Source organism: Melospiza melodia, chromosome 1 (assembly GCF_035770615.1).
Source record: "Melospiza melodia melodia isolate bMelMel2 chromosome 1, bMelMel2.pri, whole genome shotgun sequence".
Classification (NCBI taxonomy): Eukaryota; Metazoa; Chordata; class Aves; order Passeriformes; family Passerellidae; genus Melospiza; species Melospiza melodia.
Genome location: NC_086194.1, coordinates 141,816,592 through 141,842,334, shown reverse-complemented (window position 1 = coordinate 141,842,334; position 25,743 = coordinate 141,816,592). Strand labels below are relative to the sequence as shown.

The 25,743-nt window shown below is 38.4% G+C and overlaps 1 protein-coding gene and 1 long non-coding RNA gene across 4 annotated transcripts in view; one reads left to right on the top strand and one right to left on the bottom strand.

The window, feature by feature from the left end:
* The window catches only part of STAU2 (staufen double-stranded RNA binding protein 2), a 168,792-nt gene that overhangs the window by 139,938 nt on the left and 3,111 nt on the right, over nucleotides 1-25,743 (top strand). The window lies entirely within an intron of this gene.
* On the bottom strand, nucleotides 706-25,743 carry LOC134425625 (uncharacterized). Its single transcript, XR_010029732.1, has 3 exons — nucleotides 25,681-25,743; nucleotides 23,362-23,402; nucleotides 706-802 (listed from the first exon to the last, which is right to left on the bottom strand). It is a non-coding gene; the product is annotated as an uncharacterized LOC134425625 (long non-coding RNA).

Sequence of the window (25,743 nt, the reverse complement as noted above, 5' to 3'; positions counted from 1 at the left end):
CTCCTGTCTGAACTTTCAGACCAAAAAGTAGATAATAATTTGCAGTTACCAAAACCAGCATGGTAACCTGAAGGTATTTAATACATTTTAAGGAGCTGATTGAAAGTAATGATGATGAAAATAGCCTCAGTGGAAAGTGACCATCAGGCCTATGTAAGAGACAAGGTCTGACTAAGAAAGCTCTGAAAAATTGGTCCCTTTTTAGATGCTTTTCACTTTCTGATGTAGGATCTACAGGATGAGGTCAAAGGACTTAGGTATGGTCTGTGCAGTGTCTAGCATGGCTTAGCCTCAATGCTGCTCAAAATTGTAGCAGAACAAACTAGTCTTCTGATTCCTCATTGTATCATCTACTGAACAAGAAAGCCTTTTTGGACTATTCTTTGCTACAGGTTTGTAAATATTCTAGAACTAAAGAATAAGCAGATGCAACCCATTTTTTTCTTGTACTGACAGTTCTTGTTTGTAGACTAGTTGTAGAAATAACTCCAGGACATCTGACATCTTATTCATATGAAATGTGTTGGCAAAATTTGTCATGAATTGATTCCATTTCTTCAAGTTCCTTTTTGGTTCTCCTTTTTTTTTTTTTTTTTCTTTTCTGTGGGTGTTTTTCTATTTTTTCAATCATTTTGGAATTTGGAAGTTTATTCATATCTCCTTAAGCGTATAATAGTTCAAGGAACACATAATCCCTTTCAGGCAGCAGCTTTTATAGCATGTGGTGGGTGCCTCTGAATCAGCATCAAATGTTGGCATCTCCACTTCCTCCTTCATCAGAAGTAGTGAAGTTTCATCAGAACTAGAGAGAAAAAAATATTTCAAGAGAAGATAAAAAAGCGGTGTTCCTTTCCTCAGGGGAAAGGAACCAGATTTAATATTAAATGGAAGAAAACAAATCCACTTTTCAAAATCATCCTGTGCACTTCCTTCAAGCTTTACATAGTAAAGAAATTAGAATTTTTTTCACTGAGGATGGATGTTGTTGATAACTAATAATGAGAAATATTCGAATATGGTTTTTCATAAACCACAGCTCCTTTCCCTGAATATTTGTAATGTGATTTGATGTTTCTTCCATGTGTGGAAACCATAGATTCACCATATCCTGTTTCTGGCAGGTCTAGAAAAGAACAAACTTCAGAATAATGGAGTTCTTAATGAAGTTCTTAATTCTTAATACAGTCAGATTAATAAAATGTCTGCCAACCTTCTTTCTCCAATTTTCTGATCCATTTGATGTAACTACTGGCAAAAATATTTGAGTTCACTGTTTAGAAAATCACTTTTGAGCTCCTGAGGCTGGTGCTCTGTCTGTCTCTTAGCCTCATACAGGGACAAGAAGCAGGTGCCTGGCAGCCTTCCCTCCTGCCTTCTTTGCACCCTGACATTCCTGGGATACCATTCCTGAAGGCAGGCCAGGGAGGACTCACCAAGGTGAGTGAAATATGCTGGGTCTGGTCCTGAAGTGGGCTGAAACTCTGTGGTTGTTCTCCTGGCTAATGTTCACATCTCAGATAATTCCATTGTATCCAAATCTTCCTCCTCCAAACTTCAAACTCCATTGTTCAACAATCTGAACTCCGCAACAAATAATTCAAGAAAATGCTTCAGGCAATGCAGCGTAAAAAAGTTTATGCTTGTAATGGGATCCCAATATCACTTAAATTCATGGATAATCTGATTCTTTTTTCTTCTTTAACTGGATATTTATAAGATAGAAAATCCACAGTGTTTCAGCTTTCAGGAGCTTAGTGGGAAGAGCTTATTTTACTATAGGTAGGTATTACCCTCATCTTTCTTGCCAACCTCCCTGGTTTGAAATAACAGCCTGAGAACAGGTCACTTTATATAAAATAATAACTTTGAGGGATTCATGGCTTTGCTCTTCCCAGATTATGAGCCCAGACACAAAAGTCTGACCAAAGCAATGGAGCCTTTACAAAACCTTTCCAGAGGAAGGGCTGAATGTCTAAGCTGTTTTCTCATCCCAACTCAGAGAAAGATTTTTGTGAGATCATATATCAACAAATAAACTTTTAGCTAAGCTATGGGAACAAACCCAAGTTATTTTGGCAAGTAATAACATCAGAGTTGAGTGAGGATGATGCAGAAACCTGAATTTTCAGTTCTTAATTTTGTCTCATATTTCTAATATTTTTTGAAATTAACAGATAACATTCTATCTTATTTTTACTTTAACTTTATTTCAAATTTAAATTTTTCATCAAAGACACATAATTTCTCAGTGTTGAAATCAATATTCTGTGATAATTTAATTCCATTTCTGGATGCAGCAGACCTAGATTCCTTTCTACACTAAATGGAAACAGAGTGCAGGGTATTTAATATCCTGTCATTGAGACAGTGCAGGCTGCTACTACACAATGAGTAGTATGCAAGTATATGAATTTTGAAAATTAAAATGAGCTGGTAAGCTGACAAAAGAGTAAGATATAAGCATAGTAATTGATTTTACATCTAAGTGAGGCCACTCTAAATAATTACTAGCAATTTGAATGTTTTGAACAATCTCTTTTAGTGTAAACTGTGCAACCAACTCTTCATAACATTAATACTTTGAAATAATTGATTTTCAAATACTGAAGCAGGCAGAGCATGAAGCTTAAGACTGCAAGGCAATAAAGACAAATGAGATTTGTGTAAAGATCTATATTTTAAAAAGGCAGTGCAAGTTCAATGAACCGCAGCTTATCTTAAAAACAGCCTTTGTCCTGTGTAGAAAGAGTTCTATAATTTGTAATATGTATAGCTTTTATTTTCATGAAAGAAATACAGTATTGGTTAAAGGAGGTGGGCATTGCTGTTGAATTTAGGATATAAAGCTGTTTTCAACTTTATGTACTATATATCAAAATAAAGTAACCACCTACTTGGGCTAGAGCAGAGCTGTAAACAATCTGGCCACTTGCTTTTGTAATCTGAATTCAGCACCTGTGATCGCTCCTTTTTTGTCCAGTAGTGTACTGGGTCTGGCTGGGATGGAGTTAACTTTCTTCCTAGCATCCTATGTGAGACTACAGCTATGATTTGTGGCAAAACCAGTGTTGGTAGCACACCACTGTTTAGCCATGGCTCGATGGTGTTTGCATAGAGCCAAGGCCTTTTCCATCACAATCTACCTCAGCGCCAGCAGTTTGGATTGGGCAAGAGTTTGGGAGGGGACACAGCTGGGACAGCTGACCCTGCCTGGCCAGGGAGATATTCCATGCTGCTCATTCCATTATGTTCAGCAATAAAGCAGGGGGAGAGTCCTTCCAAGATAACCATCACTTGGACAGCGGCTGAGCATTGGTCTGCTGGTGTGAGGTGGTGAGTGATTGCCTTTACATCATGTGGTTCTACCTCCTTTTCCTTCACTTATTAAATAGTCTTTATCAACTCATGAGGTTTTTTTCACTTTTGCTGCTCTAATTCTCTCCCCCATCCCACTGTTGGGAGAGGGAGTGAGAGGCTGGATGAGGCTTAGATACCAGTCAGATTAAACGTACCACTAATATTGGATGCTTTCAAGTATTTCAGTTCAGCAGAATATGGTATTCTGGACTAACAACGTGTATAGCACTGAAAGCTCCCAGCTTCAACTCTGATATTGCTGTCAATAATCAACTTTATTCTCACAATATAACAAAGGCTAATTATTCCTTCCTTTTTCTTTTCTCATTTTTAACCCTGTTGACTTGGACACATATTTCAAGACTTTGATCTCATATATATTTCTTAAACCTAATCTGCCAAGGAAGTATGAGAAGGCCATGGGTTTTGAGCATGTCATGTACTGATGCCTTGAGAGGCTGACCTAGAGCAGAGGCTAGACAGAGCTAAGAGAATAAGCAGGTATTTATTAAAAGGCTTTAAAGGATACACCTTGGGCAGCACAAGAGCCCAGCCAGGGCTACACCCAAGATGGACCCAAAATGGTCACAAAATGGACAACCAGCCATGAGGTTTCACACTTTTGTAAGTTCTGGTCCATTTGCATGTTGGGGTTAATTGTCCAATTACACCTTCAGGTTATGAAGTCCCATCCTTCTTGTTTTCTCTCTTCAGTCCACTGTAGTTTATGCTTTTTTGGGCCTGAAATTTGTATAGGTTGTCCTTGGTCTCAAGCTGGAAAAGGATTGTTTTTTCTACCTACTCTGTGAAGAGAACTTACTGACACTTAATATGAAGCTCAGAGCTACAAACCTAGGCAGTACAGAATCTAAAAAAAATGAAAGCTAAAACTTAAGACATCATACTAGGATCAAAATGGAGGGTCCATGTACCTAATCCACACAGAAATTGAATAACTTGGCCTGCAGTGTATATATATAAATGTCTTCATTTCAATGCTATCATTAAGTTACTCAAAAACTGGAGTCTAGGGCAAAAAATGTGACCCGTCATTTTATTATATATACAGCACTTCCTGAGTTACCTTGAGAAATCTCTTCTAGTACACAAGACTGTATTGCTCTTTCTCCACACTATACAGAAATAAACATTTCAACATTATAGGCAGCATCTTCATCAGGGGTCTGGAAGTAAGCATGAAATCATCTCTTGGTAATGTTTGCTGGTAGCACGAAGGCCAGCAGAGTGTTAAATGGTGATAAGTTGTAGAATACAATGCAGTAAGCCTTGCTGACTCCACAAAGTGCATTCTGACTCAGCTAACTGCACACTTATTCATCAAAGAACAAGGGATCAAAGCCATACTGTCAGCACAGAGAATTTTGTCTTCTAATTAGGTGATCAGGGGTCATATAGGATGGGAAATTGAGTAAGAAATCCCATTGAGCACTTGAACATGAATGTAACAAGTAATAGTAATTATGAGTTGCAAGATATATCCCTGTATATGGTATTGGTCAAGCTGATGCTGGAGGAATTGTAGTCCTGATGTCAGCATTTTTGAAGGGATATGGAAACACTGAAGTAAGTTTAGAAAACAGCCACAAAAAAGTATTTGCTTGAGGAAGTGGGGAAAATGCCTTCTGGTGAGAGACTTGGAAGCTCATTTGGTGTAATGTCTAAAGGAAAAAACTGTGAGCTGGCTTGATTCTTTAAGGAAAAATACTTAGGAAAAAATTTTGTTTTTCCTAAGGGACTCTTTAATCTACCTTAGAAGGACATAAATAGAACCACTAGCAAAAATCTGAAGGTATGGAAATTCAGATGACAAACAGAATATTTTTCTGTTCTGAACAGAAAAATGCTTACCCATGAAAGCTTCTAAATGTCCCTAACAGGATAGGATTCCTTTGGTCAACACTCAAGGATGGTAGTATCATAAGAAGACAGACTAGACCAACCCAAATTCTCTCCTTTATGAATTAATGAGCTTATGTGCTTTATAACTACAGAAGAGCATAGAAATCTCACAAACCTGTAACTTTCATCACCAGATCAAATTGCACAGGCCAGGAAAATCAGTGCAGGTTGTGAGAGAGAGCATGGAGCTAAATTGAAGGCAGCATACTGGGGTGTGGTGCCAACTTGCTTTCATAGTGAAGTCTCAGGTGAAATCTGAGGAATTAATTCTACTACTTGTGAGTGCTTCTTTTTGTAATTCAGTGTCTTTTCCACTTTTGTTTGGGGTTTTGAGTAGTGAATTCCCTGTGTTTACATGGTGTTTTGGGCCTGTCTCTCTATCTCCTGCAGTTTCTAGCTATGATGAATTTCTCAAAGTAGAGAGGAAGCCTGGCATCTGGCTCTGCTTAATGCAAACACAACTCAGAAGTGCAGTTTTGCAAATGGTTTAAATCAACACAACCAGGCTAATTATTTAGCTCATTTACTGTTTTCTGGGGGGAAATCAGGACAAGTTGCTTTTTAAATTTTTATATGTAACTTAGGCCCTATTCTTACGTCTCTTGTTCAATGCTAAATCTCACAGTTCTTGTGGGATTGAAGAACAGACTTTCAAAAGACAAACACTGTCATTCACTCTGGAGTTCTTTATCCATCTAACAAGTTACTTTTACATTGCTACTACTTTTACAGCATTGGGTGGTTTTTCCTTCTTTTAGTAAAAAAAAAGATTAATACCTTCCTGTGGATACTTACCACAGCATATATTTCCTTACACGATATTTTTCTGTTGGTGGAGTGAGCCTATTTTTTCCCATGTTTTATGACTCAATGAAAGCTTGAAAACTACAGAGAAAAAGTTACATGAGGGCTGTCAAAAAAGTTTGGTGACTTGGGCTCCAAAGCTGTGGGTTCAAAGCCCATCCTGAAGCTTGAACTGGCAGACAGCAGCACAGTTTAGATACTTCCTGTTGGATACATCATTCAAGTGAAAACACAGACAATGGTCTGGTTTTTTATCTAATGGAACAGTTCTGTCTTTCTAAAAGTCTCCTTGCTCTCTACAAAAAGATACATTATTTTCTACTGTAACCCCAAAATAAGGATTTGAGATAGGGAGTTTGCTTGTATTGTAGGGGAATTTGTCCTTAAGCCACAGAATGGTGTAGCCTGTAGTGAAGCCTGCGCTGCTGCAGGCATTACTTTTCTTCCCCCCTTAATAATCAGAATCCATTAGCAAGGCTTAGCATATCCAGATCGATTTTGCTCAAGTTGTTGCCCCTCCATTAGCACAAAACAGGGTTCTGCAGTGTGCAAGGTCTTCTGACTCTCCCCTACCCCAATTCTGGTTCTTTGTTTTACATACACCAAAGAACCCCACAGGTTCAATCAACCCCAAAAGCTGATTTTAAGACATCTCTGGCCACTCTGCAGAAATTAGTGGAATTTTTTTCACCACATGGACAGGTAATTTAATTCCATATTTTATAACTGCTGTGATTTACAACTACTGTGATTTATACCTATTGTGCTGGAGTTGTAATACTCAAAGCTTCCTCATAAACTATAGTCACTAAAGCATCTTGTATACCTTTCAGATGCCTACAATGCTTCCAGGTTGGGTTAATTTTGTGAGTTTTTCTGTAGTGGAAGTACAGAGAGAAGCATTTCCAAAGGCTCATTCCTCCCATCTGTTTATTTAGGAGAGGATAATTCATACTCTAGGGATACCTAGACTCTTTCTGTCTCTTTCTGCTCACAACAATGAGCTTTGACTATGTGCTTGGTGAATTCAGGGTTAAGTGAGGATGGGTGCATCCATTAATTACTAGCCTGCCATTTCTTATGCAACCAACAGTTTATTGGGTTTTTTATTAAAATAAAAGATACTGCTGCTTATGAAACTTTAGCTTTATAAATAGGTATGGTTCAAGGTTTTGCAAGAGCACTGGCAGTAGTGACTCATTCTGGCATTTGCAGACATTTTGCAGAAAGCAAAATGTCTGTTTATAGGAGACAACACCTCTGTAGATCGGATACCTCTAGACCTGGGTAAATGGTACATTTACCATTTACATTTACATTTACATTTACATTTACATTTACATTTACATTTACATTTACATTGCGGGATTGATTTTAGGAGTAGAGTTCTTCTGAGCAGAATCCACTTCCCTGTAGTTACTCTTCTCCAATGAAACTTTAGAGTTATGTTAGCTTGAGGCTGGGCACAGAAATCTAGCCATATTTAGCTCTAGGAGAATATGTGTTTCACTGGTAAAGGAGACAGTTGTGAGGATGGCCTGGAACTAAAGGAAAAAAATGTTTTGAAGTGGAGGGACAATTTAAATTCTTAAAGCTCCAGTTGTATTAGCTACTTCTTGGCTTCTAGTGTATGAAAGCTTCTTGGCATGTGCCTGTCTGGGGTCAAGTGGGACGTGGGAGAGATTGTGCTTGGATGTCTGAAGTACTACCACTTGGGGGGGAAAATGTGTAGCATTCCAACAGATATAATTAATGACAAGTGTTGTTGTCTTTCTCCTGTGCCATCCACCCAATGGCTGCCTGGTGCTGACCCCTTGCTGTCCCGCTGACCTCTCCAAAGTTTATTTTAAAAAGGCATCCTTGCTTTCCCAAACTTTTCAGTTAGGCTTCCCTTGGGCTTCTTGTACAGTGCATGCCCACAGACCATGCCTGTGTCCACTGCTCAGTGATCAGACAAAGTGTTTCCATTAGAGGGATGATTAATGGAAACTTCCTTGGGAATGGGAAAGGGAGAAGTGGGTAATACAAGTCAAGAAACGTGTTAAAGCTGAACAAAGAAACTTTGTTTCTTTGTTTCAAAAATAACTTATTTTTCAAGTGTGCTGCAAATTGTCCTTACTCGCTTGGGTCCTGCCCACATCAGTAAAAAGCTGCAGTTGTTTCCACAGGGGTGGGCTTGAGAGAGGTTTGTGCTTTCAACCCACTTTGTAGTGAGTGACCACATCAAATAATTCCATTGGCTGATCTGGCTTCTTTGTTGGCAGATTTAGTAGGTATGGGGTGTAATGCTGCATAGTGCAGGTGCATGGAATTTTCTATGTCTAAATGCAAAGTAATAAAACAATGACTGAGGAGTGTAGAGGAATCCAAACTGGCTATTATGAGAGTGCAGCTGTCAAGTTACTCCTTACTGGTAGCATTCTCCAAACAGAAAACTGCATGACTAAATCCTTCATTTGCATGATGAGGATCACAGATTCTGTCTGATTTCAGGCTTCTCCTCATGCTCTGCTTACCCTTTTCCAATTGTAGGATGTTAGAGGCAGAAACCTGCTTCTTCCATTCCCCTTAGACACTATATTTAGCTCTTTGAATGTCCAGGGGTAGAATCCACCCTGTCAGCCAAAGCAACCTGCAGGCTGAAGCAGCGCAGCAGTGAAATGGGCCCAGTGACTGATATTTTGCTGCTGAGGGAATGGTAAAAAACATGAATTAGGGACAGAGGGACTAACAAACTTGGGAGGAGACTAGAAGCTCTGTACTGCTACTTCCCAGGGAAAGCAGAGGGCTGGAGTTTCTAGCAGTATCAAGTAGGACCTTCCACAATGCTTTACAAGGAAGAAGCTTTGCTGTTTTCCAGGAGAAATCAGAGCTTTTGTTGCCTGCTCTTTTAGTCTAATTGTGTATTAAGACCTTTGAAGAGACCACAATAAAAAATGTTACCTTTGCATGAGGCAAACAGCATGGGTAGCAACTTTGCCTGCCAAACATTGCTGTTCATCAGAAACAAGCAGCTCTGACTACTCAGTAAGTTGTTATTTAGCACATGCACATCATATTCTCTGCTGCTGGGGTAAACATGGAATGAGTCAATTTTTCAAGGCTAAATATTGATTCTGTTGCCAAATCAGGAAAACTGGGCAGTTACACTGTAGCAGAGCAGGGAAACTGATGCATGGGGCTGGAATTGATGTTTGCCAGGTCTGAAGCTCTTTTGCCATGTGTACAGAAGCAAATAAATTCATTCCATGTTTACCCCATCAGGCATGGATGTGCCTGTGCTGGCTGGGACCTCCACGTGCCAGTGCAAAGGGAAGGCCTGCCCCTCCCCTGCATAGCAAAGGCATTCTGCTTTTGTGACATCTGGGCCACTGCAGCTGTTATAAGGAGGGGTTTGCTCTTTTTAGAAATTATTAGCCAAGTAAGCATGTTGTTTATTAAAATATTCAGTGTATGTTGTAAACTTGTAACTCTGATATAGAAAATATCAGCAAATGGTTGTGAAATTTATTGAAGATTTCTTCCTGTCCCTTCTCCAGTGAAGGGTGAGAGTTTTATTTGATTGAATACATGACTCAAAAAATACAGTTTTTTACTTTTGTATTTTGTCTTTATAATTCATAATAATTTATATTTAGTTATAAACATTGTAAGTTAAAATTGCATATGGAAAATCATGTAAAAATATTGGAGGAAATTATTTAACCTTAGTTCTTCATATATGATGAGCTTTGATGGAATCATTGCAGTAGTTAGAACACAAGAGAGCTAGTGATCATGAAGAACAGATAGAATCTTTTTTCTTATGTTTAATCAAAAACTTTTCATGCACAAGTGTGTTGGTTGGTAACTCAACGTGCATCTGCTGGTAACACTGATGCCAGTAGAGCAGCTTTTAGTCAGACACGATATTGCAAATAAGATTGAAAAAGATTGAAGGTTAGCAATATATAAGAAGCATATATGACTATATGAAAAAACAAACTTTGTGTAAATTCTGCAGAACATACTTTCTTAAGAATGAGAATTTATTAATTCTAGTACAAAATATTTTGCCATCTTATTAATGAAGTGTTCTTTCACAGTCTGTTAAGTATAATAATTATTCAATATTTTTTTCTCCAAGATTGTTGAATTTTTGTCAGCTACCATTTTTCATTTCTTCTCCTTATACAGACATTTTTTTCAGCATTGGAATGATTGATATTCACTGTATTGCTAATTGTTGCACCCTCACTGGAGAAGACTAACAAACATTGTCAGTCCATTACTGCTTCTTGTGTTTTCTTTTGTATGATTAATGCCCATTGTTGATACCAAGTTACAGTTCAGTCAATTGTGGCTTAGAAACAAGAATAAAATTAATGTTAGAGAAACATAAACTATCAAACAATTTGCAGGGATGGCTGATTCTAATGAAGTGAGTTTTTTTACTAAACACAGGTGAATATTAAATTCCTCAATGGCATAGCTAGAAAGAAAGAATGCCAGAATATTTGAAAACGGGCTTGCACTGTATCATTAGCTCCTTACTTCAGTAAAACATTTTTTTAGCCTTGAGGGATCTAAATTGAGTAGAAAAAGGGCTAAAAATGGATATGTCATAGACCCCACCTTCATGGCAGCTGGGTTAGTCCCCTGCTTTAGCATCCTTAGCACTGTGTGTCCTGGGTCTTGTGAAGCTCACCTAAGGGTGCACAGAGGTTTGCACTTTCTAGGCCATGTCTACGGAAAGAGAGCTGGACCCTTCCACATCTCTTCTAGACAGGCACATGTTGTTTTCAGGTCTAGAACAGTTTGCTTCCAGATGATAGGAAAGGAGGAAAACTACAATTCTGAAGTAGAAATGCAATCTGCAGAAACACTGTATTTTACTGATAGAATGGAAAGGTTTTCAGTACTGGATCATCTCTCTTGGTGAGTAGTCCATAGGGGAAAACTGCTGTTTTGCATGTGTATTTCTAAAAATGAAGGTGAATGTATCCACGTAACAAATAAGGAGGACAAAAAGATTTTCATAGAGGAGCAGGCTGAAATAAAAAAAGCAGTGTAGTCCATTAAGAAGTATTTTCCTTTATGGCTGGTCCCAGGCTCACTTCTGTTTTGCTGAACGTGTTTTGCAGTAGAGTAAAAACACACAAGAGAGTCTGGGTCTTGTATCCTTAGTGTAGGGATTAAGTTAAGTTCTTTCTCTAAGCTTTAAAAAAGTTTTCCTCATTTACAGGGAAAATGGATGGTAAGTATGAAAGTATTCCTTACTGATGGCTCTTCCAGGGACTTGCTTTATTTTTTTGTTAGAACCACTGTAGCACTATCCTCTGCAGACTGACATTGGTTTACATCACAGTTTGGATGATCTTCTCCAGTTGTATAATCACAGGCCAGCATGGGGAGTCTGTGGGTGGTTTTAAGAGATTTTCTAGGTTTCTTTGTTTCAGGAGTTTGGTGTCCAAACATTATATGATTTGTTTATACTGATTTCATTGGGAAGGAAAGAATAAGTCTGATCTCCTCTTTACTGTAACTCGATAGCATGACAGTTATCCCAAGCATGGCTTCAGTTAGGTCCTATTTGTGCTTGAGGAATATTACTGCCTAATATGCATAACATTTTGTGTGGATTTTCTCTGCTTCTGGTAGAGCCTTAGAACTCTAGTGCTTCCTTCATGCTCTGATTTTATTGCTTATGTGACAGCTAAAATCATTAAATTCTTAGAACTAACTGAGACTGGGCATAAAGTTTTAGTCTCTACTATCATTTAACTTACATTAGTATTTTTGCTTTTGTTCTGAGTGTGTTGATTTTAACTAATTTAACTGTACTCTGTGATGGGGCAGTAAAATTGCTTGTATCCTGATACTGGAAACCCTCTCAAAGGGTTTGCATACATGTGCAGGCTTATTGGATCATTTGCATGAAGAGAGCTTGAATAGTGAAGGATTATTATTATTTATCTTAATAAAATCTTTTATTAAAATTGAGCTGTATAATCATGAAAGTGCCTTATACAGAAGAATGTTAAATAAAACAGCATCCTGAGGGCTTTTCTTCTTAGCTGTGGTTGGATAGTTGCTGGTGGTTTCCATGCTTTACACAGTAACATAGACTTACTCAGGAAACACGAACTCTTCCCACAGCCTTCAGGTATTAATAATTACATGTCACAGGAGACTGTCTAAATGCATGTGCAGCTATTTATCTACCTTCCCAGATAACCAGAGCCTTCACATAACAAAACCTTAAAATACTCGGGATTGCACAGAGAAGGGATGAGAAAGAATATTATTGCATCCTACCTTTTAAAGAAGCCCCCAAAAGCAGAAGTACTGGATTGAAATTCCTGCTTTTATCACTTCTGAACTTACTGCTAAAGTACCAATTAGATAAAGAACAGAAATTATCTAGGGAGCATGTGGTGATCCTCAGGACAGCTTAGTAAGGGCTGTGATCAGCCTGTGGAGTCAGACTCCTCCCTTTCTTTGATCCATGTATGTTGACTTTTGTTTTTTTGCAGCAGCTGAATCTTCCCTATCACTGATCCTGGAGGTTAGATTGTCACCTAGGAGGAAGGATTTGGTTTGTTGACCTAAAGCTAGGAAATCTGAAATCTGTGTGTCATACTCTGCACAGCAGTGCTCGCATCTGTGCCATTGAGGAAAGGACAGAAAGGAGAGGCTCACCTGCACCCACTTCTGTGCTGTCACCTTCCCAATGGCAGCAGCAAGCTCAGCTCAGGTCTCCCGGAGAGCTGAAGGGCCAGCTGTCCTCAGGAGAGCACTGTACATCTGTAGCCACCAGCTGAGCAAGCTGCCAGGCCTGCCTGTGGTCCTGGCCTTGCAGAGCAACGCCAGAGAGGACCAGGGGTTCACCCCTAGGCTTGGAGCACCTCATTGCCTGCAGGTAGCCCCAGACTCACCATGTGGCTTTCTCAGCTCATTCTTCAGAGAAACTTGTCTCTGATCTTTACGCTGAGTGAAAAAACTGAGTACTTAACTTCAGACCTTTGGTTTTATTCCAGGGATGTGCTGTTTAAAACTTCACTCTTACAGCGCCTAATTTGTAAGCACCTGAGTTTTTTTATTGAATCTAATCCTGACAGGTTATTTTGCAACTAGCAAGATTTTGAGTTAGCTCTTTTTGACAGCTGTGGTTAATGAATTTTAATAATAGATGCTAGAATGAAATGATAAAATAGCCGTTAGCAGATCTCCAGACTGAACCCCAGCTGTTTGGTAAAGTTTTTGGACATAGATCTATATTTTTGACTGCAACTGTAAATGGAGTTAAAGCAGGTCCATGGATGCAGAGCTCAGTTAATCAGAGACAAGGAGTGTCTAACCTTCATTTGTGACCTACTAGTTGGAGAGGTTTCTGAATTTAAGAAGTTCTTGAGGAAATCTGGTTCCTGCTGCCTCTCTTGAAGCACTTTTTGAAGTACACAGTACCCAACATGTGCCACTCTTACCAGAAAAACACACAGGACAGCAATCATGGAGATGGCTGAAGGTGCCGCTTACTACTCTTTTTATCTTTCTACCTGTGCAGTAGCAGACTGAAGTAGGTCTTAATGACTAAAGTAAATCTAAGTGAACAAGGCCAGTTCCTACTTAAATCAACACACAAAGAGCAACAGAAGCTGAATCTGAGGGTAGATTTTTCCTTTCCTTTAAAAAGGAGACCTGTAAGCAGTAGAAAATAGAAAATAATCCAATAAAAAGTACATCTACCATTTCAAAAGATGCACAGGAAGGTAGCTGGTAATGATTTTAAGTGAGGAATAATCCTTCACCTCAAGACACATTTGTTAAGAAATGCTTAAAATTGTGTGTAAAAAAGCAGCACTGGACTAGGCAGGGGGAGAATATGTATTATGAGGCTTTTCTGCAATGGTGTCATTTAACTTGATCACCAGAGTGATGAGCCACTGAAGGCAGATTAGTTTATTTCACCTTGAGGAAATACCCAAATACTCTCACAGGATTTTGACTTAAAAGGAGAAACAATGAAGTATTATTAGAGCTCCTGCATTGCAAAATGACAAGTCAAAATATTCTACTTTAAAAAAAAAGAAAAATATAAGCTTGAAAAGGCAGAGGAGGGACAGAAACAGTATAGGTTTGGTTTTTTGTACTAGAAACCCAGGGTTTTTTCTTTCCTGCTTGTTGTAAATTGAAGGCAAACTTTGGGGCACTTGTAAAGTATTCTCACGCATGAGATGGAGACCTGAGTCAGAGTATAAGGCTCAACTTCTCCTTTTCTTTACTAAGGAGCTAGACAGTGGACAGCTTTCATTTATCCACCAGATTCAGCAGCATCTTCCCACTTTTCAAATACTGCCAGAATTCTCGGACCTAAATGGTAAGGTTGGAATTTTTATACATGTAATCTAAATTTTAAGAATCTGTAGAAGACATCTTTTTAGAAATTAGCCTTTTCACTTGCCTCCTTCTGTCAGAATATTTGATGCTTTCCATACACTAACTCTCCAAAAAACCTGGTTTTATTTTGCATTTCACCTCTAATTCCAAGCACTGAAAGCTGGGAATGCTGGACACTACAGGCTAGTAAGGAATGTATAGGAGCTTAACAGCAGGAGCAACAGACCCAGGTTAAAAATTCAGTGACCAGGAACAAATGTGCCTTTTATTTCATCTCCCAGCTAAAATCCTAGATACAGTTTATTGGCTTTAAACTTTTCTCATTTAGTACAATAATCTAAGCTTAGTGTTTCTTCTTAATCACATCCACTTAAAATAGGACATATATGGCTCTATAAATTAAGCTAGCACAGAGGTATTCTTTGTTTAAAAGACTTGGAAATTGCTTGACAGTTAACTGTTAAATGGTGTCTAAAATACCTGGAATTTTCTCTGAAGGAGGTTATGCCTCTACTGAAAATGACAAAATCAAGTTTAAACCACAAGTGATGGAAATGTACCGCTTGATTATCTCAAAGTCAGGAGCTAAGTGTATGTCTGAAAAAAATTGAGCTAAAGTGTTTCTTCAAGGTGATACAGCAGCTTAATGGCAGGGTCACCTTCTTTTGAATAAACCAGATTTTTTTATCCCACAAAACTCATCAAGAGTACAAGTATTTCCGTTCACTTTTAAATAAACTAGAGACCTGTTGAACTTTTCTCATAGAGACAAATCAGCAAGGATATGAATGTGGCAACCAATCAGTCATTAGTGCAGTGGTTATATTTTGCACTTGTCTGTGATGTTTTGACTGAAGAGTCTACCTTGGACCTAAAAAAGCTTTTCTCAGAAATCATACATTTCCATACAAAGTTTTTTCTTCGGTTAGTATTTTTTTGATGAAGAATTTTGACCAACTCTCCACTAGACTCCTAGTTGAATATCAGATCCAGCTGCTTACATGTACCCCTGAAAAAATATGCACAAGTCTCCTTTTTAAGGAGCAGCAAGTTCTGCAGCATCCTTGTAATACTGATGTACTTCTTCTCAAATTTGGGGTCCTGACATAAAAAAGGCTGGAATGAAGGATATGGTGTTGCACATACCCAAGTGAAGGCAGGGAGCCAACAAAATGCTGTTGTAATTACAAGTGAACATTCTTGTATCATAAAACTGTAAAGAAAAAGCTATAAATCAGAGCTGGCCTGGTGGTCCCTGGCAGCAAAGTGCAAAAGATTTGAGCTCATTCTCTGAGCTAGCCAAGAGTGGGATCCTCATGGCAGCAGCAGCTCATTCCAAGGGAAGGGCATTCCTCATGACTCCTGGGTGATGGTCATGAAGCAGTGGTTTTGGTGGGAGTCAGATCCAGCCTTCAGCCCTGAAGGAGTGATAGTCTGAAAAGTGCTGGCCATTGAGAAAAGTAAAGCAAGCTGTTAACCAGAGGAGTTTTGTCTTCAAAAGAGTTTGTGTGTGTGTGTGTGTGTGTGTGTGTGTGTGTGTGTGTGTTTAGGAGCCTGCTGCTCTCACTGTTAGGTTTGCACTACTGTTCACATCCCAATATTGGATCACTTCTTGTACTTGAGGATGCAAGATTGTCCTTTAATTCAGGTTGCCAGTTTTATATTTCTGTACACTCACTTGTGACACCAAATCATGCTAAAACCTTTGTATGGACATTAGAAAAAATGCAAAGAAATTAAGTAATGCTATCCAAAATGTCATTACTGAAGTTTCCATCATTAATGAACATGGACCCAAATTTAAGCTTCAGTTAGAAATGGGATTTTCTTCTACCCTGGAACATTCTTCTCTTTTCAGATGTCTCACGAGGATGTAACTATTTAAAAAATCATTGATATGTCTGGATAATTTACTAATTTCAAAAGTAACTAAGTAGCAGAAAGGCAGGAAATTATGAAAGCTGTTAGCATTGGGCAGTTTTCTAGAGACATTCTTAATACAAACTGTGTGTGTTAGTATTTCCTGTCCTTCTGAGAGATGTAGCTTGATCTGAGCCTACATTTACAGTTTGTGTTTGGAAAATAAGATGATGTACTGTTGTTAAAATAAAATAAAATAAAATAAAATAAAAAAATCCTAAGGGTGTGCAAGTGATTACAGCAAAACAAACCCCAAATTGACAGCTGCACAAACAACACTTGCACAGCAGTGGTAGTCAGCTACTAAGAATGACCAGTTTCCCATCATACTGGTCAGAATTTATAATTAATATCACATTTGGGGAGTCTTCTGTAATAAAACCACAATTTAATATGGTAACTCGATTATGGAAGAGATAAAGGAGAGTGGACAGAAATCCAGGATTGTTTTGCAGAGTATGTTACCTCCCTGTTGATAGCAGTAAGAGAGCAAGACAGACAGTGTTTTCCATATCAGCCCCTCCAGTGGTTTAAGAGGTGCAATCCTGAGAGGTGAGGGGCTCTTTCCCGAGCAGATGTGACCCCCCTGCAACTCTGATAAACTTCCCGAAAAGATGAGGGAAATTCGTACAGCACAGGATGTGCTCAGCACATTGAGGGATTGAGTTAGTAATGTCCCTGATAATTGTGGATACCTCATTGTAGGAGTCAGTTTTTATTTAAATTTTTTTAATAGGAGTATACACATCTGTCTTTATACCCAGCAGCTTTTCTGGCCCACAAGAAGTCCTCTGTGAATTTCCCCAACTGAGCTCAGTGGGATCTCTGTCAGCTGCAAGATTTATGTCATCTTTTTCAGTCCTGAGAACTGTTCCTTAAGCTTTTCACATCTGGATTTAATTGGAAAGACATTAAAAGACATTAAGTGTGCTGGAAAAGCATATTTTAGAGAAGATCTTTATGGACACTTCCATTAAGGGAGCTGATGGTTGTAGGTTAAAATGGGATGAGGATGAGCCATCAACAGTTAGCAAAGACAAAATTATGTTACAAACTACTTCAGATGAGAAGTTTGTCCTGTTGATCTTGGGTCTGACTCTGCTCGCACTTAAATCAGCTTCAATTAGGAAAAAAAATACCAGCTAATTCAGTGAATGAATACTCTAAGATCAGAATCAAAAACTTTTTCCTTTTGGAAACACTCAAATTTCTAATTACGTGCCATATATGCTAAAAATAATGCTTTTAGCTGTCAATCTAGATTTGGTACTTTGTTGGACATACATGCACGCTTGTAAAATGAGACTTGGAGAATGAAGAGGGGGATTGGTCATTAGGGCTCTGAGGGTGGAAGTATCCTTCTCTGAATGCCAGTGTGCTGGCCACAGGAGTAGAGTTTCACAGAAGCAGAGATAGGATACAATTTAGTACGCGGGCTTCATTACAGATGTTGTAATGCAAGAATCTACAGCCCCAAACTCCCCCATTGTTCCAGCTACAATTTGCTCCTTGAAGAAATCAATGGCCAGTGCTTTGCATTAAGGGTAATCTATTGCTTTTGTCTTCAAACCGAAGTTTCTAGTCATGTTTAGACTGACAAGAGCTTAAAATTTAAGGTAATGGACTCAGTATGAGAGAACAAACATTCTTTCATTCTAAAATTGCCAAAGCCAAGGAATCTGATATTTAGGAAATTGCTCCCATGTCTAAAGCAAAGTGTATGGTCTTTAGACATAAAACCATGTCAAGTTTAAGAAAAAAATAGGTAGTTTTGTTAAACATTGTAGGGAGAAATATACTCTTTAGAATGTTTCAGCAAAGAAAAATTTTTGAGAGGCTCTCACCCATCATCTTCTCGTAAAAGGGAGACTTTTACTCCTCTATAGAAAATGTTTTGCATTGTTGGGAAGATGATAGCTTGATGAGTGATAGTGAAAGGAAGGAGGCATTTGAATTAAATGGCTGCATGCAGACTTCAAAATTTTCTATCATTAAATACCTTCATTCAGAATCTCCCTCTTTCTATCTTGGCCTATGACAAAATCCATGTAAACTAGTAAAACTGATTCTTACTTTTATTGCCTGACCTTGAGCCAGCACTTTCTGTGCTCATGTTCTCTCACTTTGATTTCCTTCTCTTTTAAAACAGCATTAATTAAACTGCCTCTGTTCTTTAGTGACACTTTGTCTCATGAAGAAGAGGATATTGGCAAGGAGAAACAAAAAGTATCTAAACACTAGTGAGAGTGTTTTACAAGCTCAATTTACTAAGTGAAAGAGTAACCATGTGGATACAAGTATTGAGTAATACTTGATAGCTTGAATCTTGTTGTATACTGATTTTGGTGTGGATATTTTGGAATTCATAAAAATCTTTTAATGTATTTTGGGTTTTTGACTGCTCTGTATAAGCAATTACCTAAGAAAACCATTTAAATAACAGAATAAATGCTTATAGTTCATTAATTTTGTTAAAAGAGTTCTAGCTATATCTCCATTACTATGTGGGTCAGGGCCCATTCCCTCGTGGGGAGTAACACTGTCATTTAAGTACTGACACCCAGGCAGTGAAGGCAGTGGCAGTGATGTCAAAACCAGGATGGAGCTCTGGAGGCCAGATGAAGGAAGAGGATTGTTTAACACAGCATATGTTAGAAGTCACTGTAACCTCTTGCACAATTAGGAAACTCAGTCAAATTATTTAAAATCAAGAGGTCAATATCTTCTGCAATGTATATAGGGTTAATGGCAGCAGACTTGCAACTCTGCTGCAGTGATGTGGAGAAATGCCTATAAATAAATAAACAAACAAACCAGATCATTCTGGGAACACAGCTGACAAGGATATTGTCCAGCCATCAGTGATGAGAGAGTGATTCATGGCCTTTTTTCAATGCTGGTGCAAGATTTTGCCTGAGGATATGCATTCTGCTGTTTTCAGCTTTACATTTGAAGCTGTCTTTCTTAAAATTTCCTATAATTTTTGTCTGCAGCTCCTCAATCATGCTTGAGCGTTGTCTTCGTTGCATAATTTAAACCTCCACCTACCAATACAATAATTGGCCATCTAAGTACTCTCATTTGGAAGTCTCTAATTACTGAAAGCCCCTACATTACTTAAATGTCTACCTCCTTCTGAAAGTTAAAGTAGCTTTTGTCTAAGGATATAAAATTAGAAGCAAGATTAATTTAGGATTAATTGCTGTCTAGTGAAATTCTGTTGTATATAAGTAGTGCAAACACTAGGAAATTTTATTTTAAAATATTTTCTTTCATGTTCTTAAGTAAGCTGTGATGATTCGTGATTCTTTCTGTATTTGTTCTTGGAATCGCAGCCACTGAAGAAAAAAATTTGGAGTCTTGATTTTAGAAATAAATTTACTTTAAAAGAACTTCCTGAATTCTAGACAAAATCTATAGCAGATACACTGAAAAGATACTGAAAATATCTGATAGAAGATTTATTTAACACTTAATTCTGTTTTAACTGTTTAAGATTTATTTTAAGTGCTGGTACTGGGGCCCAGCTTTCACACCTCACTTCACCATGAGAGGATGTAGCACCTCAGTAGATGCTGGCACTGAACCTGAAAGCTCTTTTGAGATGTTCATGGACAAGAATCAACTTACTGGTTTCCTGCATAAATTGCCATGAAGGCAAATGTCTTGGTAGCACTTGAGCACGTTGCCCCTTTCAAGTGGGAATATGTGTGTGGGAAGAGTCTGAGAAGATGCAGATTAAAGAACAATCCTGTACAGTCTGAGTTCCATTCAGATCCTTTAGCAACCCCTTCTTCTATTATTCCTACCTGCAAGTAAGAATACAACCTAAACTTGGCAACTAGACTAACCTCTCCGTGCTGGATTAATCTCTTACATTCTGTTAATTTTGATGTGTTTGACTTTAAGTATCATTTATTAAATCCTCTTCATACAAAAACATACCTTTTACTAATTTTTAAATAGGTGCTTTTCACCTTTTCTCTCTTTGTGATTGAAAGATTTCTATCACCATTAGACCAATAGAACTGCCTCACCCCAGATGATTATGCAACTCTTTCTTGGCCTTTAAGAGAATGCTTCACCATTCCTTACTCCTGGAATTGTTGCATGGTTGCAAGAATGGCAGTCAGATTTCGGGTGTGGGGGTTCACATGGAAAATAAGCTATGCCAAATTGACTCTCTCTACTGTTAAGCAGACGCTTCAACAGATGAGATAGACGAATTTAGGTTGAAGATCAAAACCTATGGAAATGAAGTTCCATGTTGAATAGTGTCTTTCACTCCTGCACTTCTCAGCATATTGAGAGGCGTGGAGGAATGAGTACACGTGTCCAATAAAACTAGGTGGGAGAAGGTGACATGCATGCTGTTGATAGAAGCTCTGTTTAATATGCTGGAAAAATTGTTCAAGAACAGTTAATCCTTACTTTAGGATTACCCCCAGAAAGCTGGCAAGGTCAGGCTGTACATGGATCGTGTGTCATTTAAATTCTGGCTGCATGATCTGCCTGGGGGCAGCATTAACTACAACGTGGGACTTGTTCTAAGCTACATCTGTGAATCATCATTCTTTGTTTGAAAATAGTGAACTCCTCCTATCCTCCAAGCTCCTTCTCTTGACAGGTGCAATCAGTAGCCTTAAGTGTAGTGCCTATCAGGTGACTATGCCTTTGTGCAGAGATTAATCAGTCTCAGTTTTGGAAAATGCTATTTCCATGTAAACTACACGAGCTAATCAGATTATAACCCTGTGTTTTTCATGCATATCATAAACCATATGAGGAAAGAGCTTAAAGTCATTTAATTAGGGTTTACACTGTGTGCTGTGAAAAGCCTTTCTGAACTTAATATTCAAACAGATTTTAACATTGGTTCACATGAAATCTAATCAACTGGAGAGAACAACACATTGAAAGGAAAGCAATGAAAACTCCTAGCAGGAGTTATTGCTTGCAATATAGTAAATTCATTTACAACAGAAGCTGTGGGAAAAAGGGATTTGTTTGCAATACTTGGGGTTTTTGTTTGCCTTGAATGTAGCCAACCTGACAAATTCAAGAGAATTAAATAGGTATGTTAAGGAGTCAAATTTTAGCTACTTTGTGTGCATATTTGTAAGTCTACACAAAGAAATATATCTTCTCTTTGTGCATTTCTCTATGCATGAAGTACTGAATGTGGGCAAGTTAAAGACAGGTGGAAGCTTAGTAAAAAATTTCTTCATCTAGAGAAATGAAAAGCAATCACCAAGAACAATAATTTGAATACATACACATTTAAATAGTGGCTCAGTTTTGGGGCACTGAACCTTCAAACTCACCTCTATAGCTGTAATATTGTTGGGGTTTTTTTCAATAGCCTTTAAATGTGAAATTAAAATCCATCTATTAAAAATTCATGAAGTGCGCCTCATTACTGTGGCAGACAGCTTTGCTGTGATGTTATTGCATAGCTGACATTGCCTTTTGAGGGCTCAGTAGTCAGGGAGAGGTAAAGAAACTCACTGATTAGGGGGACACTTTTGATTTAGAGAATAAATAAACATTGATTTGTTTGTAAATACTACAACTTTTGCTCATGCTCTACTGTTGTCTAGGCTTTTGGCTAGAAACTTAAATCCAGGACTAGAGTTTGTGATGGTAACCTGGTATGCAAACATGTTCTCAAGCCTAAACTTGAGCAACAGAGACTTGCTGATGCATATGGCATGTGACTACAAGAAACATGACCACAATGAATCATTTGACTCAGCAAACTCAGTCCTCAACTAAGACCCAGCTACTAAATGCAATAAAATCTTGTCCTTCATGAACTTCTCTAGACCCTGACAAGTCAGTCTTGCAGTTTCCGCCTGTAATTTTATGTCTTCAGAAAACACCGATTAAAGCCAAGCTGAATATGTTTTTTCATGTACTTAGAAAATTGATGTTAGGAGGCATATTGCCAGCAAAGTAACAGTATGAAGCAGTGTGTTTATTAGGATTGTCTCAGACCTCCTTGGTAAAGTCAACTGGAAGAGCCACAGAGGAGAGCAACAAACTTTTACAATTTTCAGTTTCACGGAATAAGCTGAAATGTAATATAGATTTAAGAGGAAAAACACAAACCACATACTGTGTTAAAACAAACGTGGAAATTTTATCGTGAGGATGTGATCTTAAACGCACATGGGCCAGTGGAGTGCCTGTCTGCTGCTCTTGCTAGAGAATGATCTAATGTTACTAGATTGTCATTATAAGACACTTAATCCCCAGAGTAAGAAACAGGAAGAATATTTACAAGTTTCAGTGCTATTTACTAATTGCCAATTGACTTGAGGAAAGCTAAAAAAATGACTGGAAACATCCATCCCCGTCCTGATACACACACATACTAATAATGGAAATGGCAGCCAAGACAAACAGCTAGCAGCACGGTGCATCCTGTTGGCATCGGATTTTTGGCACTGTTGTAGCTACACAGAAAACAAGTGATACAAGAAATGTGTAAAGACATCTGTTCTGTAACCTATGGGGCTTCGCTCACAAAACAGTTGTAAAATCTTCTGGGGGAGAGAAAAATTTCTCTGTATCTGTGCAGATGCTCTATTGTAAGAAAAATATCAATGGAAGGAAGTGTTGAGCCTTTGAAAGAGGAAATTGTTCACCAGATTCGCTGTCAAATGTTCCGTTCTTTTCTTTCCTTTTCATTTAACCTAAGTTATCTGCCATTCATAAGTTATATTTAAGCCAAGTGGTGTAAATCTATTGGGACTAATAGAATTGAATCATGGATTAAATTACCCTGGTGTCTGCTTGCAACTCTTCTTCACTGCAGATTACTCGAGCTCTGTGTCGCTCTGCTGACTATTCAGGTCACAGCCTCTAAGCTACCAGCTTCCTTCCTGAATCCAGCATCTTCATGTCTGTCTAGGGGCATGATGGGGAGAGAAGAAACATTAAAGACATCAATTAAGATCCAAAATATTGTTTACTCACCTGCTTCTCTTAGCTTGCTGATCCTTCCAAATACAAGCAAGCTATGGGAGAAAGAAAGTGGGGGGTTAGTACATTGCAAGGCCCTCTCTTACCATTCCTCTACTCTCCTTCAGCCACATCCCATGAATGAGCCTTTTAAAAAGGAAATAAACTTTTCCAAAACTCAAATCTTGTTGCAAATGTTGGGATATAAGTAATTAGGCTTCCCCCACAGGTAAATTATGGAGAGTAAGACATGGTTCCATGAAAAAGAAATCAGACCTGATAAATTAGGAAACTGGAAGTTAAAGAGGGACTGTGAGGTGTAGGAGATTGGGAGAACCTGGGGAAGAAAAGCTTAGCCCTGGGAGCTTCTGGAGTCCTGGGTGGGAGTGCATTTAGGAGCTGGAAAAATGCAGACTTCAACAGTGCTTACAAAAACACCTTGATACCTGTAGCTGGCAGATCAAGGATACAGGCACAGGACTGCTTCCCTGCTGATTGCTCTCTCTGATATTTGGTTTCATAAATGCAATAGGTCTGAGATTTTATCTTTTATGTCATATTTCAGTTTGGGAAAGGAATGGCTCGAACAAGGGTGAAATGGTGAAATGAGACTGCACCATGTTACAGGCATTAAGATTTGGAAATTGTGTTGGTATTAAACATGCTTATCATTGAACACCTTGAGTCATATTATCATTTAATGTATTTTCTCTAATTGTTCTGCATTTACTTTATTGACAGCCATATGTTCTCATTGACACCCAATGATCCATGCTTATAAACAAAATGTTCATTATTTTGTATTGTAGTACTTCCCTTGCTGTTAGAAGAGGAGAGGGGCTCTCTTGATCTGATTCTATTAAGCTAGTGGCTAATATTCATCTAGAAGGTTTCAAATCAGGTTTTCCTGGAAAACAACCCAGAAAGCTGCTCTGTAATTCTGTAATTTATGTGGGATGCCCTGCAAGTAGCCAGTTATGTGAGTAAAACAGTAGTAAGCAACAGAGCTACTCACCAAATCTAGAATTTGTATGTTTGTGTTGGTCTAATTAATCTCTTGATGATTTGGGGATTTCATTTTCCCCTAATTGAGACCAGACTGTTCTGCAGATCATATGATCAATCTGTGATTTAATCTTGAATGAAACTTTACTTGGCTCTACTTACAAACTACGATCAGGGCATTTTCGTCCAAGTCATTGTACAAACAAATAACCTGAACACAAAGTTCTTCCACAGTAAGTTTACAATTCACACATCAGACCAGGAAGCTAAGAGTGGGTATGAAAAAGTAAACAAGGTGGGTTGAGAAACATGTGAGGTAGAAGTTTAAATGTGTGGGAGGAGCTGATGTCTCAGCTTCCTTCCCTCCTTGCAGTGCTACCTGGTAATGGGCTTTGGTTTACCATACGTAAGAAGGAAGAAGATTCTGATAGTTCTGCTAGTGTGCATCAGGAAAAAATGGATGTGAGAAGACAGGAGATTCTTGGGTGCTGGTCCCTACCGATTGGATTCCTTCTCACAGTTGCTAACCCATGACCAATTAAAGTACAAGGATACACAGGAGCCCAAATCACTCCCCTTCCTCACATGATGAGTCGTGCTTGCATTGTGATGAAAAGGACCTCAGGGAGAGGAGGAGAAGAGAGAGATTGGGATGAAGAAATATGTTGGGTTACTGGAACAGAAAAGTTTCAAGGACAGTAGTTGAAAATCCTCATTGCCACTGGAGGGATTATTTGTGATGAGCAGTGATTTTCTGTGCAGTCAAGATCAAGGATGGAAAGATAGATGGTGGTTAGGTCTTATGGGAGTAGAGAACACACATGTGAAACTTGTGAAGGGACACTATGAGGTGCTAGAGAAAGAATTTTTGTGAAGAATGGAAATATATCAAAACATCAAGAAAACCAGAAGAAATGAGGAATGAGAAAATTCTCTCTGGGGAACTCAGTGAGTGACAAAAGTGGAAGATCCAGTAGTGGGATCTCATACAGGGGTCTCACAATACATGGTAAAGGTGGAGTGGATTGTAGGCAACAGTGATAATCTGAGGGGTTTACCAAGAGACTTATAAAATGTTCAGCCTTTTTTTTTTTTTTTTTTGGTCAGGGAACAAACCATAACATTTCACAGACTACAAAGATTCTACTTTTGTGCATGATGGGTGGGAGTGCCTTGTACAGACTTCTGAGGCTTTAGCAGCTAGTCATTACTATAGACAAATATGGGACACATGGTCTTTTACTTTGGGGCAGCCTGGCAATTTTTGTGCTGTTATTCATCTCACCAAAATACACATTGTCTAATAATATTTAAGTTGTATAAACATACCTTTCAAGCGAAGGAGTTGTTGAGAGAATCCAGGCAAAGAATTAGTACAAAGGCAAATCTAAT